Source organism: Helianthus annuus, chromosome 7 (genome assembly GCF_002127325.2).
Source record: "Helianthus annuus cultivar XRQ/B chromosome 7, HanXRQr2.0-SUNRISE, whole genome shotgun sequence".
Lineage (NCBI taxonomy): Eukaryota > Viridiplantae > Streptophyta > Magnoliopsida > Asterales > Asteraceae > Helianthus > Helianthus annuus.
This window is the reverse complement of record NC_035439.2, coordinates 13,352,594-13,366,774: the sequence shown is the minus strand read 5'-3', so window position 1 is coordinate 13,366,774 and position 14,181 is coordinate 13,352,594. Positions and strand designations below refer to the sequence as shown.

The 14,181-nt window shown below is 36.2% G+C and overlaps 1 long non-coding RNA gene across 4 annotated transcripts; it reads right to left on the bottom strand.

Moving 5' to 3' along the window:
- Positions 1-332: 332 nt before the first annotated feature.
- LOC110867806 lies at positions 333-8,832 on the bottom strand. 4 transcript variants are annotated; one of them, XR_004862253.1, is made up of 3 exons: positions 8,566-8,832; positions 2,964-7,812; positions 333-2,210 (listed from the first exon to the last, which is right to left on the bottom strand). It is a non-coding gene; the product is annotated as an uncharacterized LOC110867806 (long non-coding RNA). The 4 variants fall into 4 exon arrangements; XR_004862256.1 differs by having other exon boundaries at positions 333-2,189; XR_004862254.1 differs by having other exon boundaries at positions 2,964-7,791.
- Between the last annotated feature and the right edge of the window lie 5,349 nt (positions 8,833-14,181).

Genomic DNA, 14,181 nt, shown 5'->3' with positions numbered 1-14,181 from the left:
CCTCCAGTCAAGAGGAAGTGACAGGGTTTATAACATGAAATGGGAGGAGTTTAAAAATATGGTAGAAAGGAAATTCTGCCCTCCCAATGAAAAGGAACATATAGCTAATAAGTTTCTGAACCTTAGAATGACCGGGGTAGATAGTAAGGGTATACTACTACATTCTTTGAATATGCTAGGATAGTGCCAACCCTTGCATCACCTGAACCGGTATTAATCTCCCGATACATCTGGGGATTAATTGGAGAAATTAGACATGTAGTCAAGGCAGCTATGCCCCAAACCATAGAAGAAGCTGTAGTGTAAGACCCTAAATCACATTTGACCATAAGTCGCAGCGGAAATACGTACCCTAAAATTTCATTCATTATAAACGTTTTGTCTTACTTGAAAGTCCACTTTAAAATATAAAAACATAACTTATCATCACTAAATTACATATGTAAACATTCCCGTACAATCTATCTTGTGACTCGGTCTTCAATCGCTACTCCTTGTGAGGTTAATCCGTGATTCGTACAACCTGCACTCACCACATTCATTCATACATTAGCACACATTATATAAACAAGATTCATTCACGTACACTTCACTATTCGTCATTTTTCAAACTTTAAGCATTTCATCTGCGTATCCATTTCCTGGTGAGGCTTCAGTAATGTACCTGCATTACTTTTCATTCTCAAGGTACACCATTAAAACGTTAACACTCAACGTGTCTAAATCATGCTTACATACGTACTTACATACAAACATACATTCACATCTACATACATACAAATTTAACAAGATAATAATGTTAGAATCCTTCAATTTTCACATAATTAAGTATACGCTTAAAACGGATTCAAAATATGAAATTATACAAAACTTGGCAATTTTGGCTGGGCTCCACCGTAAATTACGGTGGTCACCGTAATTTACGGTGGGCGCTGGACGTTTATGGTTCTACCGTAAATCAGTAAAGAACCACCGTAAAGATTTACCCTCCACCGTAAATTACGGTGGTACCGTAATTTACGGTAGCTTCTGCATATCTTTCCTACTTTGCTGTTTTGACCCGTTTATACCAATTTCTGCACTTTTAAGTCATCAAAGCGCAGTACGGGGCATTTACACAATTACATACATACATACATACATACATACATACCTTTCCTACATCTTTACATACATGCATACACTCGTACATACCTTTATACATACATACATACACATCTACATACGTACATACCTTTCCTACATCTTTACATACATGCATACACTCGTACATACCTTAACGAACACGTACTAGATCGCGCGTACCTCTTACATAATCATACATTATTTACATGGGTCTTAGACTTAGCTTTATAGTGATCTAGGCTTGTTTGGAACACCCCGACGTTCACTTTAACATGGAACCAGCGTTTGACAGTGAAGTATGGGCGTTTAGGTTTCTGCCCGGCGTTCCATACTCCCAAACCCGGCGTTCCATACTCCGGGTGCAGATACAACACGCCCACTAAAACTCGCATAACTTTTAACCCGATTGTCCGTTTAACCTCACGTTTCTTCCTACATGCTTGTAAATTCACATTCTATCATATGAACTTAAAATCCCACATATGGATTAAGGAAATTCTTAACTTACCTGCATTCGGCTTATTATTATCTTCTAATTATTTGACCCGTTCGTGCATTAATCAACATAATCTGTTTGTTTTACCATAACCTCTTATAAACATAATAATATCAGTGACGTCTATCATAAATTACCAAATTCTTGGATGTCTTACATCCTCTTAACACATTATCGTTCATATACTTATTTTGACCCGTTAAGGGTATTCGCGTATTAATTGGTCTATGACTAACCAAACCATCATCCCCACATCCATACTTGTCCAAAACATTACACTCATCGAATAAGTTGTTTCTAAACTATTTTTAAGATCGTTTACCCCAAAATACCCATCGAGGGCATTTTGGTCAACTTTAATCCATCGTTTACGACGAAAGACTTTAACACATATTTGACCTCAAACATCATGTTTAATTAATCACAACACTTAATTACTTACTTGAATTAAGAAGTGATTACGGAAATCACTTACCTTATGCGTCCGTGCTCGTATCCGATTCCTCGCCTTTTCTTGACCCGTTATCCTTTTATGCTTGAGTCCGTCTTGACATGATTCCTATACTATCTTTTCATCAAGATCACGCTCCTATTAGCATATGCATTCGTACATGATAACAATCATATCAATCACATATTTCACACTCAACTTTCATTAATCATTTTCTAACAAACATAACTCATATAATCATATCCGTATACGTTTAAACTCATGTAACTCATCATGTCGTTACATTTAACACGGATTGCTATAACATGTACCATACGACTTCTTATAATCCTACCTTTACGATAACGAGTCAAATCATGATTCTTATACTTAGTTGACTTTCAAAGTCAACTATTAACCATATTTAACTATCGATTTATCATCATATACTAGTAACATCATAATCGACTATACGGACAACACTATATACATTTTATCATACACTTGATGTGCGTGTACCACCTTTTAAGCATAACGTACAACTAATTCATACATAAATCTTCTAAACTCATACATAACCCATCAAATCCTACTACTAATCATCATATATCATTCCAAATGAACATTAAACATAGCATCATCATATTCCTCCTAATTCATCTAACAATAATTCATCATACCCACTTAATACATCAATCATTCAACAAGACTTGAACATAGGAGGTGATTCTAGTCATCATCTTCACCATAACAAACGGGTTTCATCATTAAACATCAATTTAACCTAAACCATGCATAGTCCATGTTCTACATGATGATTCTAACTCATAAACAAGTTCAATTTCATACTATTTCAAAGATTAATCAAAACCCTTATCATTAACTAGCATCAAATCACATAATTCGACTTACCCCATGATGGGAAACCCTTAGATGACTAAGGAATTGATCACATGCATTCGATTGACCTTCAATTTTCTTCTTAATTTGATGATTTGAGAGGTGTTAGGGTTTTGAGGGGAAGGTTTCCCCTGGTCTCTCCTCACGATCGCACACACACCCACTTCCATTCCCTGGGCATTTTTTTGTTATGTGTTTTAATAACACATTTTTCATTTTCAACCCCTCATTTATTCATAACATGTCATCTTCCCCCTTTTCTACATACTAACCTAGCAAACCTTCATGCATACCTAAGAATTTTAGATTTACTAAAATTTATAAGACTTTACTAATGGTAAAAATCTATGTTTACCATTTCTTTTCGTCAAATACTGCGATTAAAACATTATATTATGTCATACGAAATTTGGGGTGTTACAAGTCTACCCCCCTTAAAGAAGGTTTCGTCCCCGAAACCTTTCTCACTTTCATCTAACATTAATTATCTTTTCTTTTCCGGCCCATCGCCAAGACCACGAGCCCATCTAATGACGACCTTCTAGCTTCAAGAACTCGCACCAGAGTTCTTATTAGTGTCACTTCCACTAAATATTGCTAGTTTCCATCGCGCTTCTTAGCCAGCGGTTTATTCATCATTCCAATACTATATGTCACGTATAATATACCATTTTGTTTACTTAAAACAATTTCAACATCCTATTAATAACATTCCTTTTTATTCATTTCCAATATTCATATTATTCTTATCGAGGTTACGCTCTTACTTCGTAATTCATACAGACACCTCTATGTTTAACTTTGATGGATACATCGTAAGACTAAGTAACTACCTATTCCCGCTTCATGACTATTCATACAATTGACTTCTTTCTAACAAGTCCATACCTTACATACTTTATCTTTACACACATTCTCAATTCCTTGGCCTATTAATAACGGGTCAATATACATACTACTTCAACTTGTAGTCATACATACATTCATATGATCCGTTCGTAACGGATCTAATACCTTCACCTTATTTCTTAAAATTACATTCTCTACATGCACTGTATAATATTTACTATTGTTTTGTTATCACAACAAAACTACTATTTCATAGTCAAATTACGTGCCTAGTTCTCATGTTAACATCATTCTACGTTTTCCATAGTTACTTGTACTTTGCATACCTTTATGTTGCCTTCAATCGTTTCATGCATTTCATATTACTATTACTTTCACTTCCTGCATTACTTAATCTACCTAAGCAAATATGTCGTGCAAATTTATTATACGAAAGTTTAATAAATACTCAAAATTTCTCAAACTTTTGAAATTTACTTTTTAGTAACATACTTTCTTCTTATGCCAATGGTTAAAAATTAAACATTCCATACCATACATATCCTATCAGTCATTTCGTAGGTCTTTCTCAACCTACCAATTCATACCTGTCCAACATGAATTACACATTTTACTAACCTCGATTTCGTTGCATAATTTCAATGGTCCGTAAACCAGATCTATCCGTCTTTTCACGAGTACTAGCCATACCCGGCCAGATTTCCTTCATCCGCGTAGCGTGCTTCCGCTCGTGCACATCCTTCCACTAATTCAATTGGTTTCATCACACTACGAATTCTAACATCACCACCTACAAAATTGGCGGTTAGCATATCTCATTCAAATACTGAGTCTACTAGGTGATTAGTCACCTATAATTCTGTTACATATTTCCTGCGTACATGCTATAACATATCTTACATTCCATTTCTTACACGCAATTCTTTCATTTTAGTTACTTATTTCGTCAACCTTTGCAGTTTAACCTTTTAAGGTTAAACTGAATTTTCTCACTTATCATAGATGCATTGAAGTACACATTCGTGCTTCCTTCCACTCATGCTTACTTACAAAGACATTCATTACATCGTTTTAGTATTCTTAACAAACTTACCCTTTTTGTTCATACTTAAACCATTGTCTGGGTCATAGCCCGTCATTCATTCTGACTTCTAAGAGTCGATTTCTAACACATTTAACACATAACTTGTTCAAAACTTCCTTCTTTCGTTTTATAACTTAGGTCTGCATGCTCATTACGATCATTCTTTTGTTTCCTTACTTTACATTTACCCATATGACTCATTTGACAAAATCACGGTCAGACTATCGACACTTCTTATGTAGACTAGTTTCGTCTTTTATACCTTAAATCTGTTTTGCGGATTCGAATACATTATTCATACCTTTCGTACCTTCTATGTTTTGAATCCATCTTGCGTATTCAAACATTGCATTCGCATCTTTCATTCTTTGAATCCGTCTCGCGGATTCAAACATTTCATTCATACATTGCTGATCCGTACTGTCTTACGGATTCAACATTCTTCATTCTTATCACTCATACTTTTCACTCTTACGTAGTACTCTCAATTTCCCGAGAGTCTTACTACCCATTTCACCGCACGCCCACCTGTTACCCAGTTCTACCGGACACACCTGTGATAATTACCACGGTCTCACGAACGTCATATGCTTATTGCATACTGGCCAGGTGCACAATCTGCATACTAGTTTCGTGCCTTCGTGTAATCATCGCCTTATGTCCGAGAAATGGGTTTCAGTTTCGTGCACATTTCTAAAATTTCCCCAAGACCACATCATTACCTTTCGTTTAATAATTACCTTCCCAAGGAGATTTCTTCCTTTTTCTTTCAACATTGATACCCATACATATTAATAGTGTGTACCTGGGGTTCATTAGCTTATTTACACCTTTGCCAGCCTTAGTATTCATCCTATCCTGCATTCACGAACCATCCTCTTCAGACACTTATGCTTACCTTTAGATCTTGATCGAGTCGTGGATTGTACGGGTTCCTTATCACAAGAGCACACAGGTTTGAGTTCAAGTATTTATCTTCTCATACTTGATTTGCTCAAACCAGGGCTCTGATACCAACTTGTAAGACCCTAAATCACATTTGACCATAAGTCGCAGCGGAAATACGTACCCTAAAATTTCATTCATTATAAACGTTTTGTCTTACTTGAAAGTCCACTTTAAAATATAAAAACATAACTTATCATCACTAAATTACATATGTAAACATTCCCGTACAATCTATCTTGTGACTCGGTCTTCGATCGCTACTCCTTGTGAGGTTAATCCGTGATTCGTACAACCTGCACTCACCACATTCATTCATACATTAGCACACATTATATAAACAAGATTCATTCACGTACACTTCACTATTCGTCATTTTTCAAACTTTAAGCATTTCATCTGCGTATCCATTTCCTGGTGAGGCTTCAGTAATGTACCTGCATTACTTTTCATTCTCAAGGTACACCATTAAAACGTTAACACTCAACGTGTCTAAATCATGCTTACATACGTACTTACATACAAACATACATTCACATCTACATACATACAAATTTAACAAGATAATAATGTTAGAATCCTTCAATTTTCACATAATTAAGTATACGCTTAAAACGGATTCAAAATATGAAATTATACAAAACTTGGCAATTTTGGCTGGGCTCCACCGTAAATTACGGTGGTCACCGTAATTTACGATGGGCGCTGGACGTTTATGGTTCTACCGTAAATCAGTAAAGAACCACCGTAAAGATTTACCCTCCACCGTAAATTACGGTGGTACCGTAATTTACGGTAGCTTCTGCATATCTTTCCTACTTTGCTGTTTTGACCCGTTTATACCAATTTCTGCACTTTTAAGTCATCAAAGCGCAGTACGGGGCATTTACACAATTACATACATACATACATACATACATACATACCTTTCCTACATCTTTACATACATGCATACACTCGTACATACCTTTATACATACATACATACACATCTACATACGTACATACCTTTCCTACATCTTTACATACATGCATACACTCGTACATACCTTAACGAACACGTACTAGATCGCGTGTACCTCTTACATAATCATACATTATTTACATGGGTCTTAGACTTAGCTTTATAGTGATCTAGGCTTGTTTGGAACACCCCGACGTTCACTTTAACATGGAACCAGCGTTTGACAGTGAAGTATGGGCGTTTAGGTCTCTGCCCGGCGTTCCATACTCCCAAACCCGGCGTTCCATACTCCGGGTGCAGATACAACACGCCCACAAAAACTCGCATAACTTTTAACCCGATTGTCCGTTTAACCTCACGTTTCTTCCTACATGCTTGTAAATTCACATTCTATCATATGAACTTAAAATCCCACATATGGATTAAGGAAATTCTTAACTTACCTGCATTCGGATTATTATTATCTTCTAATTATTTGACCCGTTCGTGCTATAATCAACATAATCTGTTTGTTTTACCATAACCTCTTATAAACATAATAATATCAGTGACGTCTATCATAAATTACCAAATTCTTGGATGTCTTACATCCTCTTAACACATTATCGTTCATATACTTATTTTGACCCGTTAAGGGTATTCGCGTATTAATTGGTCTATGACTAACCAAACCATCATCCCCACATCCATACTTGTCCAAAACATTACACTAATCGAATAACTTGTTTCTAAACTATTTTTAAGATCGTTTACCCCAAAATACCCATCGAGGGCATTTTGGTCAACTTTAATCCATCGTTTACGACGAAAGACTTTAACACATATTTGACCTCAAACATCATGTTTAATTAATCACAACACTTAATTACTTACTTGAATTAAGAAGTGATTACGGAAATCACTTACCTTATGCGTCCGTGCTCGTATCCGATTCCTCGCCTTTTCTTGACCCGTTATCCTTTTATGCTTGAGTCCGTCTTGACATGATTCCTATACTATCTTTTCATCAAGATCACGCTCCTATTAGCATATGCATTCGTACATGATAACAATCATATCAATCACATATTTCACACTCAACTTTCATTAATCATTTTCTAACAAACATAACTCATATAATCATATCCGTATACGTTTAAACTCATGTAACTCATCATGTCGTTACATTTAACACGGATTGCTATAACATGTACCATACGACTTCTTATAATCCTACCTTTACGATAACGAGTCAAATCATGATTCTTATACTTAGTTGACTTTCAAAGTCAACTATTAACCATATTTAACTATCGATTTATCATCATATACTAGTAACATCATAATCGACTATACGGACAACACTATATACATTTTATCATACACTTGATGTGCGTGTACCACCTTTTAAGCATAACGTACAACTAATTCATACATAAATCTTCTAAACTCATACATAACCCATCAAATCCTACTACTAATCATCATATATCATTCCAAATGAACATTAAACATAGCATCATCATATTCCTCCTAATTCATCTAACAATAATTCATCATACCCACTTAATACATCAATCATTCAACAAGACTTGAACATAGGAGGTGATTCTAGTCATCATCTTCACCATAACAAACGGGTTTCATCATTAAACATCAATTTAACCTAAACCATGCATAGTCCATGTTCTACATGATGATTCTAACTCATAAACAAGTTCAATTTCATACTATTTCAAAGATTAATCAAAACCCTTATCATTAACTAGCATCAAATCACATAATTCGACTTACCCCATGATGGGAAACCCTTAGATGACTAAGGAATTGATCACATGCATTCGATTGACCTTCAATTTTCTTCTTAATTTGATGATTTGAGAGGTGTTAGGGTTTTGAGGGGAAGGTTTCCCCTGGTCTCTCCTCACGATCGCACACACACCCACTTCCATTCCCTGGGCATTTTTTTGTTATGTGTTTTAATAACACATTTTTCATTTTCAACCCCTCATTTATTCATAACATGTCATCTTCCCCCTTTTCTACATACTAACCTAGCAAACCTTCATGCATACCTAAGAATTTTAGATTTACTAAAATTTATAGGACTTTACTAATGGTAAAAATCTATGTTTACCATTTCTTTTCGTCAAATACTGCGATTAAAACATTATATTATGTCATACGAAATTTGGGGTGTTACATGTAGAACTAGCCAATACCTTGACTGATGAACTGGTGAGTACGAGAGAAGAAGACCAAAGGAGAAACCTAACCCAAAGGCTTACCGAAGAATTCCGTTCTGGGAATTCTAATCGTAGGAATGTAGGTTCTACCTCTGCACCATACTGCAGGATCTGCAAGAAGAAACATTCTGGAAAATGCTCTACTCACTGCAATTACTGCAAGGCACCAGGACACAAGGAAGAAGATTGCAGGAGGAAAACCAGTAATGGATTGTCTTCAACTGTGGAGAAAAATGTCATATCAAGCCAAACTGTCCGAAGTTAGCTCCAACTGCAAACAACAAGAACACTAAAAATGCTAGATCATTTGTTCTAACTGCAGATGAAGCCAAGATGATTCCGGACGTCATAGCTGGAGTACGTTCTTAGTTAATGATATTTTTGCTAAAGTATTATTTGACTCTGGTGCGAACCAAAGTTTTATTAATACTTCGTTTTGCAAACTTCTAAATCAATCATTAACTAAACTACCACAAGAATGTCTAGTAGAGACAGCAAATGGAGAAACCGTTAGGATTTCTGAAGTCTTGCAGGGAGCAAGAATAGATTTTTAATCAAAAATTTATTGCAAACCTTTACCCAATGAATCTGGTAGGATTTGACGTCGTGTTAGGAATGCATTGGTTAATAGCCAATAAAGCCAATATTTTATGTGATCAAAAGTCAATTCAAGTAAATTCACCAAAGGGTGAAAAGATCACAATTAAAGGAGATAAGCCATCTAGATCCACTAAATTCATCTCTGTGATGAAAACTACAAATTGTATGAGGAAAGGATCTATAGTGTATTTGATTTCTATAATAACTAACACTAAAGGAAAAGAACTAAAAGACATTCCAGTAGTGTCCCAGTTTTCAGATGTATTTCCAGAAGAATTGCCAGGATTACCGCCAGACAGGGAAGTTGAATTCAGAATTAACCTACTACCAGGGCCAGCACCGATTGCCAAAGCACCTTACCGTTTGGCACCAGCCGAAATGCAGGAACTGAAGAAACAGTTAGACGAATTATTGGAAAAAGGATTTATACAGCCAAGCTCATCGCCATGGAGAGCACCGATTTTGTTTGTCAAAAAGAAGGACGGATCAATGCGTATGTGTATTGATTACCGTGAATTGAACAAGGTCACGATTAAGAACGGTATCCATTACCAAGAATCGATGATCTGTTCGATCAACTTCAAGGAGCTCGATTTTTCTCTAAAATCGATTTAAGATCAGGATATCATCAATTAAAGGTACAGGAAGAGGACATTCCTAAGACTGCGTTCAGAACAAGGTATGGCCATTATGAATTTACTGTCATGCTATTTGGTTTAACCAATGCCCCAGCCGCATTTATGGACATGATGAACTGAATATGTAAGCCATATTTGGATAAATTCATAATTGTCTTTATAGATGATATTCTAATTTACTCTAAGAGTAAAGAAGAGCATGCAAAGCATTTGCACTTACTATTAAGTATGTTAAGAAAGGAAAAGTTGTACGCTAAGTTTTCCAAGTGTGAGTTTTGGTTAAAACAGGTACAATTTCTTGGACACTTAGTCGATCATGAAGGAATTCATGTAGATCTAACAAAGATTGAGGCAATTACCCAGTGGAAAACCCCTGAGTCACCAACCGAGGTTAGAAGTTTCTTAGGATTGGTCGGTTATTATAGAAGATTTATTCGAGATATTTCTAGAATAGCCATTCCCTTAACCAAGTTAACCTGTAAATCTGTTAAGTTTGAATGGGGACCAAAACAAGAAGAAGCCTTTAGAATCCTTAAGCAAAAATTAACACATGCACCCATACTGGCGTTACCAGAAGGAACTGAAGACTTTGTAGTCTATTGTGACACTTCTAAGTTAGGTTATGGATGTGTGTTGATGCAACGTCAAAAGGTTATAGCTTACGCATCTAGACAACTTAAGAATCATGAAGTGAATTATTCAACCCACGATCTAGAACTAGGAGCTATAATTTTTGCCCTTAAGATTTGGAGACATTATCTTTATGGTAGTAAGCTTACCATATTCACTAATCATAAGAGTTTAAGGTATGTTTTCGGGCAAAAGGAGTTGAATATGAGACAAAGACGTTGGATGGAATTGCTTAGTGATTACGATTGTGATATCTAATATCATGAAGGAAAAGCAAATGTAGTGGCAGATGCTTTAAGTCGAAAGTATCATGAAAAGCCAAAAAGGGTACGTTCTCTTAAATTAAATCTACAAGTAGATTTAAACGATCAGATTAGAAAAGTACAAGAATCAGTAATCAAGGATGACACTGAAAAATTAAAAGGAATGATTAAAGAATTAGAACGACGAACCGATGGAATTTGGAGATTCCATAAAAAGAGAATTTGGATACCTAAATTAGGAAATTTACGTCACTGTATATTAGAAGAAGCTCATAGGTCTAAATATACGATGCATCCAGGAAGTGATAAGATGTACCAGGATTTTAGGAAAAATTTCTGGTGGATAGGAATAAAAAAGGATATAGCAGCTTATGTTTCTAAATGTTTGACTTGTTCTCAAGTCAAAGCTGAACATCAGAAACCCTCAGGTTTGTTACAACAGTTAGAAATGTCAGTCTGGAAATGGGAATTGATAACAATGGATTTTGTTACCAAGTTACCCAAAACAAGAAAAGGTAATGATACAATCTGGGTGATTGTAGATAGGCTAACCAAGTCAGCTCATTTCTTACCAATGAAGGAAACTTTTAGCATAGAATAATTAGACAAATTATATATAAATGAAATTGTTTCATTACATGGAATACCTTTATCAATTGTTTCTGATAGGGATAGCCGTTTTACCTCTCATTTTTGGGCAAGTTTCCAAAAAGCAATGGGAACTAAGTTGAATCTAAACACAGCTTACCATCCTCAAACGGACGGACAAAGCGAAAGAAAAATTCAGACAATGGAAGACATGCTTAGAGCTTGTGTAATTGATTTCGGAGGTAATTGGGATAATAACTTACCTTTAATAGAATTTTCTTATAATAACAGCACCATTCGAAGCACTTTATGGACGAAAGTGCAGAACCCCAGTTTGTTGGGCAAAAATTGAGGAAAAGCAACTATCTGGACCTGAGATAGTGCAGGAAACAACCGATAAGATCATTCAAGTCAAGGAATGACTGAAAGCGGCACGTGATCGACAGAAGAGCTACGCTGATAACAGACGCAAACCGTTAGAATTCCAGATAGGTGATAAGGTATTGTTAAAAGTCTCTCCTTGGAAAGGAGTGGTAAGATTCATCAAACGGGGAAGCTAAGTCCCAGGTATATTGGACCTTTTAAGATTATTAAAAGAATAGGACCTGTAGCCTATCAGCTACAACTGCCAGAGGAAATGGCAGGTATACATGATGTATTTCATGTATCTAATCTCAAGAAATGCTTAGATGATGAATCACTTGTAGTGCCTCTTAAGGATATAGAGGTAAATGAACAACTCAAGTTTGTAGAGAGGCCTCCACAGATTGAAGACAGGAAGGTTAAGAATCTCAAACATAAGAGATTAGTTCTGGTCAAAGTGAAGTGGGACTCCAAAAGAGGACCTGAATACACATGGGAGCTTGAATCAGAAATGCAAAAGAAATATCCGCACTTGTTCCAGTAGATCTCGAGGACGAGCTCTAAAACAAGGTGGGGAGGATGTAACAATCCTCAAGAAAACCGACACCCTCGATTATTTTTCCGACACCCTAAAAATATTTAAAATGTCCTAATATGTCTTTAAATATACCCCATATGTGAAAACCGAGCCCAAAATTCAATATAACATTAAAAATAAAATAAAAATCAGAATTTTAAGTTTAGGCGGGCCGCGTAAGCTTAAGCTTACCCTTACGCGGGCCGCGTGAGATCGAGATTGTGGCACAGCCCGGTGCTGCCACGTGGCCCAACACATGTCAAGCCTACTCGTTGATCCGGATGGGCTACGCTTTGACCGGGATTGACGCGGGCCGCATAAGCCTTTGCTTAGATTTACGCGGACCGCGTAAAAGTGAGAATCAGGCCCTATAAATAGCATGCATCGGCCTTCGGTTTCGATCGTTCAAAATTTCTTTCTCAATCACAATTTCTGAATAGTAGGCATAATCTACGGGTATTATACCCTCTAACTAGCGAGGTTCTTCTACGATGTAAGTATTATAACCCCTGGAGACATATTAGATACTCTGCCCGATTGATCTAGGGTTTCGTAACGGCTGTCGTGGTTCTGCCCGACGTAGTCGTTGGAATGTCGTCTCGGGGAGGGTATTACTAATGTTAAAATGGGTTATTATACTAACACACGTGCATTTGTGTAATTTATAGATTATTCCCAGGAAATCCTTACTGAAAACCCTAAAACAGCAATGTGAGTTGATCCACTTTTTGTAAATCTTTTTGTTAACTGTTTTTACAAAACCTTAAATACCTTTCCATGCGAATAACAGTTATTGAGTATTTGTAAGAATACAATTATCATGGGTATGTTGGGGTTTTGTATACAAAATTTGTTACCACCTGGTCAAGGAGTAACATTTCCACATGTCAGGTCTGATAGTACCGACGGGTGATAATTGGTATAACTTGGAAACAAATGTAATTGCGAGATCGCCCTCAATACTGTACACTGTGAAATGGTTTTACTTAAATTTGAATAAACTGGGATTCACTCACCAGTATTTCCCACTGAAAAAATGTTTTTAAAACGCGTTTCAGGTAACAATATGTGAAAGCCAAATAGAAGCCAGCTGGACAACACTGAAGGCTTGGAAAAGTGGAAATAAAGTTACCTAAGAATAAAATAAATGTTTTGTTAAATAAAATAGGATTCATTCCTATAAAAGTGTGTATACTGAAAACTTGGGTTTTACCCATGTGTTTAATGTTATAAAATGTGGTGGTTTACTCTGATAAAATATTTCCTAACTACGGTCCTGATGAAAATTTACGCTGCCAAATTAGACAATAACGTGATACCACCGAAACTGGCTCGCGGCCGCCCGTTCTTGGGGATTAGGGATCGGGGGCTGTGACAGATGAGCTCGTTACTTTACAAGCTAATTTTCACGTATTACGCACAACTCAATATATAAGTATTTAAGGAACCCATATCAGCTTAGATGAAGTCCCAACCTTACAATTAAATTTACACCCTTTATGTGT